Source organism: Calidris pugnax, unplaced genomic scaffold (genome assembly GCF_001431845.1).
Source record: "Calidris pugnax isolate Ruff unplaced genomic scaffold, ASM143184v1 scaffold18, whole genome shotgun sequence".
NCBI classification, from domain to species: Eukaryota; Metazoa; Chordata; class Aves; order Charadriiformes; family Scolopacidae; genus Calidris; species Calidris pugnax.
The window spans coordinates 7,082,355-7,088,995 of record NW_015090812.1 but is presented as its reverse complement, the minus strand read 5'-3'; positions in this window follow the sequence as shown (position 1 = coordinate 7,088,995).

Genomic DNA, 6,641 nt, shown 5'->3' with positions numbered 1-6,641 from the left:
CTCGGGCTCCGGCGGAAAGTTTGGCGCAGCCGCCCCGGCCCGCCCGCGCCTCCCGCCGCCGCCGCCGCTCCCCGGGGCCACCGCCAGGGGGAGATGGCGGCCCGGCCCAGTCGCGCGGCGGCCTTCCCGCCTCGCCCGCCGCCCTTCAAGCAGTGCCGGCACCTGCGTGGCGCTTCGCTCACGGAAAACGGGAAAGTTTCGACATTCCCGCACTCAGAAAGTAAAAAAAAAAAAAAAAAAAGGAAAAGAAAAAAAAGTCACAAAACCACCCAGTCGGGGCTTGTGCCGGGCAGGAACTGAGAGCAGCCGCCTCCCGAGGGGATGCCCTGAGGCGCGCGCCCCCCCCTCAGCCCTGACCCGGCTCGGCTACCGGGCGTGCGGCGGCATGTCCTCCCTCACAGGCGGCACCTTCCCCCGGCCCCTCCGAAACCAGGGGCAGCGAGACCTCGCCGAGCTCCGGGGTGGAGGACAGGTCAAAGACGTGGGACTTGCATGGCGCTGGCAGCACCATAGCCTGCACCTCAGCTGTCCTCACCGGTATGGCTGCCCCAGGGGGGTCCCCCGCCTCCTCAGCCTCACAGGAGGATGGAAAGAAATCTCTGTCCGTGTGTTTTCATAACGTGCATCTCCTGTTAGCTATTCCACTCGGACTGAAACTTCCTCCAGCAAGATGAGAGCTGGTTCTTGCTGACAGGAGGACGCCCGGGATACCTGAGGGGCTGGTGCTTTCTGTGGAGGCTGTTGCAGCAGCTGCACCTCCAGCCTCCTCCCGAGTGCTCACCGCTGTAAACCCATGAGGTTTCGGAGGAGAGGACAGGCGGACAACCTGTTGCCACTGCTTGCAGGAACTCCTGCCCGTGGATCCATTTGGGGCAGGGATGGGGGTCAGGGTGCTGGACATGGCCCCTTCTCCCTGCGGGACACCACCCAGCCCTGCTGTGTTGGTGGACCCAGGTGTCTCTGCACTCTACTGTATGCAGAGTGCAGATCTGGATCCCAACCTTCCACCACTTCCACACGTGAAAACCCTGTCCAAAATTGGGAAGTTCCTTCCTTTATTGAGAAAAATCAAAGCCACCAAAGTTTTCCTGATGAAATACGTTAATTTCTAGTATGAGGCGGGGCCCTTGCTCTGGCAAAACTCGGAGTGGAGCCAGCAGGGGTTTTGCCAAGGACAGTGGCAGACTCAAGCCTGGCTGGCTATAAAGGTGGCTTTCCGACAGCCCTGTGAAGACTGAGAGGGACACCACTTGCAGGGGTCACCGATGAACAAATGCAGGTCCGTGGGCTGCTAAAGGGGACTTTCAAACCACCACATGCACAACCGGTGGACTCTGCTCCTGGCCTTCAGAGGCAGGAGAGCATTCAAGCTGTGGCATCAGCACCAGCAGCTCTGAAGTGGGGACTCTCATCCTCCTCTCTCTTCTCCTCCGAGATCTTCCAACAGGTAAAAATGATGGAAAGGAGCAGGGGATTAGTTTTTCTCATGGCGTTTATAGTTCCTGCAAAGAAATATTTAATTTTCTGGTTCTACCCTGAGGTTTAAAGTTCAGAGAAAGAGACAGAAATGAGTTTTTTAGCCCACAGGGTGTCCCGTCACTGCGGCACAGGGTGGTCCCAGGGAGGCAACCGAGTCACGGTCACACTGGGGTGCCGGTGGCCTGGAGTAACCCCTGGCCCCGTGCTGTTGGGACACGGGGAGGTGGCAGCAGGCAGGTGTGGGCTGCTGTGCAGGCAGCGAGCTCTCCCGTGCCCTCCCCGCCCCGTCTGCCCGTGGGGGATGTGACACCGGGGCCTCTCAACTCGCCGCCCTGGCTTTGCCGGTGTGACAACACAGCCCCGCCAGAACGGGGAAGGCAGGGCCTGGCTGCACGTGCCCACGCCACCTCCCTCTCTCGAGCAGCCCCACGTGTCTCCCAAAGGTGCCCCAGCACTCACTCCCAGCCCACCCGCGAGCATGAAGGGTGCTGGACCGTCACCGTAGGTGGCTGCATCCCCACCTGAAACAAAGCACAGGGCAGGAAGGGTTGTACAGCCCGTATCCCAGCAGATGTGACACCACAAGGACTAATTCCAATCACAACTCTGTATCCTGTTGTTTTTCCCGAAACTGACACAAAGTAGTTAAAAGCAACAGGCTTGATGCTGTTGTGACACTGTCGCGGGGGGGGTCTGGTGCATTTGTTCACAGTTCCTTGTGTTCAGCAAGTGCCGCTTCCAAAGTGACCTGGCTGTGCCTGCCTGGCTGAGTGGCTTTGACTTGGTCCACCCTTTTCGTAGCTATTCCCAAATCTCTTCCAAAGTGGTAAAAGAACAGAGGGGGCCTTGTTAGAAAGCTGGTAAGGGACATCTCCGTTGACGTGACCCACCATCTCACACGCTGGAGAAGACGTCTGGGAGGTCTATAAGGAGATGATTCAGTCGTGGGTGCCGTGTTGTGAGGTAGGGCGATTACCCTCACCGATGGCGTACATATCAAAGCACCCAGGGCAAGAATAAACAAACACCTTTGGCACTGTGCTCATCTTCCATTCGCCAAAAGGCAGGTGTGTGTGTGTGTGTGTGGGTATAGCAAGTTTTCCAGCCGTTTCCCTGAACTCAGCCCTGATGTTGCAAGAACTGCCTAGCTGTGAAAACACAGCCTCGCCTTGATTTATGCCGCTTGTGGGTAAGATGACTAAGAAGAAGAAGGGGGGAAAAAAAAACAAAAAACAGAAAAGAGCAGAACAGGAACAGAAATCCCAGTGGGAGCACGATGCGGGTGTGTACCAATTTGGTGGGACAGTCAGGTTGGGGAAACTGCAGCCAGGGCTTCAGGCAGTAGGAAGAGGAGACCACAAACCACATGATATGTATCATGATGTTCCACCTAAGGTACAAAGGCATGCCACAAGCTTTTACGAAGACAAGTCTTTGGTAACAGCAAGGGAAATTAATTCTTTTGTGTAATTGTAACATTTTTTTCTCCTTCAGATGAGTTCCATATGTCCTCGTGATTTTTTTTCCTTTAAACACAGCAGTTTAGAACAAATCGTAAGTAACGTTTAGCCTGCTTCTAAAGTAAATATTTACAAAAACATTAAATAATGGTTCTGATCTTTGGAAAATGTATATTGCTCCCTACCTGCTACTGTTTTCTGCCAATCTGGAGGAATAGAGAAGCTTTGTAGTAAACCCCAAGGCTGTAAAAGCAGTATAACAATGTGATTAGCAGTAATCAGATGGGAAATACTGACTATTAAAAACTGTGAAGAGATAAGAGGGATAAACTGCAAAGGGAAGGTTACGTTATTCTGTTTTAACAAATTTCAAGAAATCTAATGGGGGAATAGGCTTTTAATCTTACAAAAGCTGTATTGTTTTTTGCAAGCATAATAGTGTTAGCTGATATTTATGTCATGTATCGTCTTCAAAGAGCTTTACTAAATAAATATTAATCATTTCACCAACCACTTAAAGGCAACCACTTCAGGGGTGCGGTGAGGCAACAACTTAAAAAGTAAGTTGTACTAAGACAGGAAGTGAAGACAGACAGATTCAATAAGGAGTCTGTGTGGATACAAAAAATATTTGTGGAGGCTTTAACAATATTTTTAATCAGGCAAAACAAAACCCCATGGAATAGAGGGCAGATTTCTTTGTTAATGAGAAGCTGGCATTGGAACTTGTAATTACAGAGTGTTTCCAACAGGTAAGGAAGATTATTAGATCTGAGAGGAAGCAGCTTGTGAGGGATCAGTATTTGCATGCAGGGAAGCGTAACACTTTTTTATCAGAACATGCTCCTTTACAGGGCTAACTACCCTTTTGTCTTTTCCTCTCCTCTCACCTTCCTCCCAGGAAAAATATCATGGTTTTGGCCTGTGCTGTGTATCAGTATTTCCCTGTTTCTGTCATGGTGTACTTTCTTTCAAAGAATTTCAAAGCACCCGGTGAATTTCAGTCTCTGCATTTCTCTGCTGTAACAAGGAAATCTGGCCAACCCACTGACTCTCCCAAAAGATGTCCCATGTCAAAAGTGGAAGAATGAGAACCCAGCTTTTACTTTTTTCATGAATGAAGCTGAAGGTGTCTTCTGCTCCTGCCAGAGATGGCAGATGAGCTTCAATCTTTTGTATCCTACAGATCATGGAATAATTTATGTTGGAAGAGAGTTCATGAGGTCTCTGGCCCAACCGCCTTCACTCTGAGCAGGTTAACTTCAGTGTTAGATCAGGTTGCCCAGGTCCAATTAAGGATCCTAATTAGATTTCTCTGCTCTCTTATGTACAGGTTGCATTATATGTAGCTGTGCTGGAGTCAACAAGTAATAAGCCTAAAGCAGTTGCACTGCTAGCTATTATGCCATGACTTTTTATTTGCCGTGACACCTGTGCTGTGATGTTTCTAGCAAATACAGATTTTTCTGCAGAAAATTGATTTTGATGTTAGCACTTGTATCCGCATATAACATCATTGTTCAGTCGTGCAGTTCATGATTTGAAACATGCAGTTGTCAGAAGAACAAGCCTCTACTACATAAGGCTGTCACACTGAAACTGCTGTATTATCACAACTGTTTTAACATTTCACAACTTTTTTTTTCCCCGTCTGTTGCAACCAGTATGACGTAGTCACTGTAGTCAGTGTTACATTTCCTTGCCTGTTTGTCCTCCCGTGTCCAATTCAGTGTCTTTTGTCTCAGCTTTTCAGAAACAACCAATCTAGTTCTTGAAGAAAATCCTCTCTCAATCCTAACATCCTCCCGTCTGAGGACTAGGTATGAATTTTGCAGGCCAACCAGCATTAATAGCTTGTATTACATTTTGCAAAGTCTCACCTTGTGCTGTGGCCTCTGCAATGACAGACCACATCCTGCCTGAGACTAGGCGTGTAAATATGCTGAAGAAAACCTTCCCCAGTGTCAGACTCCGGTATGCATTCTCCCTCTGTATAAAGTTTAGTCTGCGCTTGTGTATGTGTATAATATTACATATGCACACACCTAGGAAGGTGTATGTTTCTGTGTGTGTGTGTTTATATATATTAGTCTGTTTATATATACATATGCATATATAGAGAGATATATACACACGCATACACACACACACAAAATGATGGGATAGAGGAATACTATTAATGCTCCATTACAAGCTTTTCGGTTCTTTTTCCCATCCTCCCAAAAATATTCTGGATTTGACCCCATGGATGCAGAAGCCTGTCCTCCTCTGCTGTCCTTCTATGACAAGTATGGTGGATCCTGTCTTTTCAAGATCTTCTGTGTACAACTTAACCCGAACATCACTGTTCCATTCCTAAAACATATTAAATCAGAGAGATGGTGAAAGAAAGGTCTGAAAGCAGCTCATCCACCGGAACAGGCGTAATCTCCCTGATGCATAGCAAAGGCTGTAGCTGTTTCTTTAGAACAATATATTATCTCCTTGAGGCCTAATAAGCAAAAAGATTTCCTGTTCAGCATGGTCCAGTGTGCAGTTACAGAAGCTCCACTTAATTTTATAAACAGTTCAAACCTCTTTCATGTTTGGAGAATGATTGGGAGTTCAGCTGCTCAAGAGTCCTTTAAATGTTCCACTCTTTATTGTCATTGACTATGTTTTCTTTTCCTGGTTTCTAGATTAGATTGCCATTGGTTTCTACAACCTTGGTATCATATTATGTTCATTGGCATTTATTAATGAGAAGCCTGAGAGGGTTTTTTAAAGTGGGATGAGTCTTTATTATAAAACAGCTAAACCAGTCTTCCAGGACAGCACATGTGAAAGAGGACTCTATGCCTGACTGTCTTTCTCTTAACTTGGAGCAGAATATTCCAAGGAAATGCAACAACTTGGAGCATGTGTCTGAAGTATCTGATTTACCAACAACATTTGTGTTCCAGGGGCTTTGAACATGCATAATGGACATGCAAAATGTGCCAATATTTTGGTAATTTGGTTTAAAAACTGCTGGGTTTTTTCTTTTGGAGATGGTAGAATATGGCTTACATTTGTTGCGTGTGTATGGGCCTGCTCCTTATTAAACTCATGGTCCTTTTTTCCAGTAACCACTTCAGTGCTGTGAATCAACACAACCAGTTCAGAAAAACACCATCTGTCGATTGGATAAACAAAAGTCTAGTTAACTGGAAGTTTAATAGATCACAAAGCCTTTACCAAGTCCATTTTTATGTTAATAAATTCCACCCTGGAATATTTTCTGATGTCACATGGCAAAACTGCCCTAAATAAATAGCAGCTGAAGCAGTTTCTATTATTTATCTTAGTATTTTGTGAATTTAACGATAGAAATTGGCCAGTATCTGAACTTCCCTAATCTCGAAGTGCCATATGGGTCTATGTGTTGGGTTTCATGAATCTTAGGCAAGTAGCTTTAGAAGGGATCTCACTTAGCCTGACCAGATTTGGGTCAGATGGACCTCCACTATCCCAAGCAGATGTCCGTGTCACTTAGGAGTGGGGGCTGTGGTTAGCAGTCAGTAATAGCCACTGACATCATTTCAGCCATCCTGTGGCCAAATTTTTCTTTCCCATATTATTCCTGGATGGCGCTATGGTGTGAGATGTCTCATCTACCATCTGTGCTTGGAAGGACCTCATCTGAAAGTCAGCTGTTTCTTTCCCTGCTAAACTAGTCTGTTC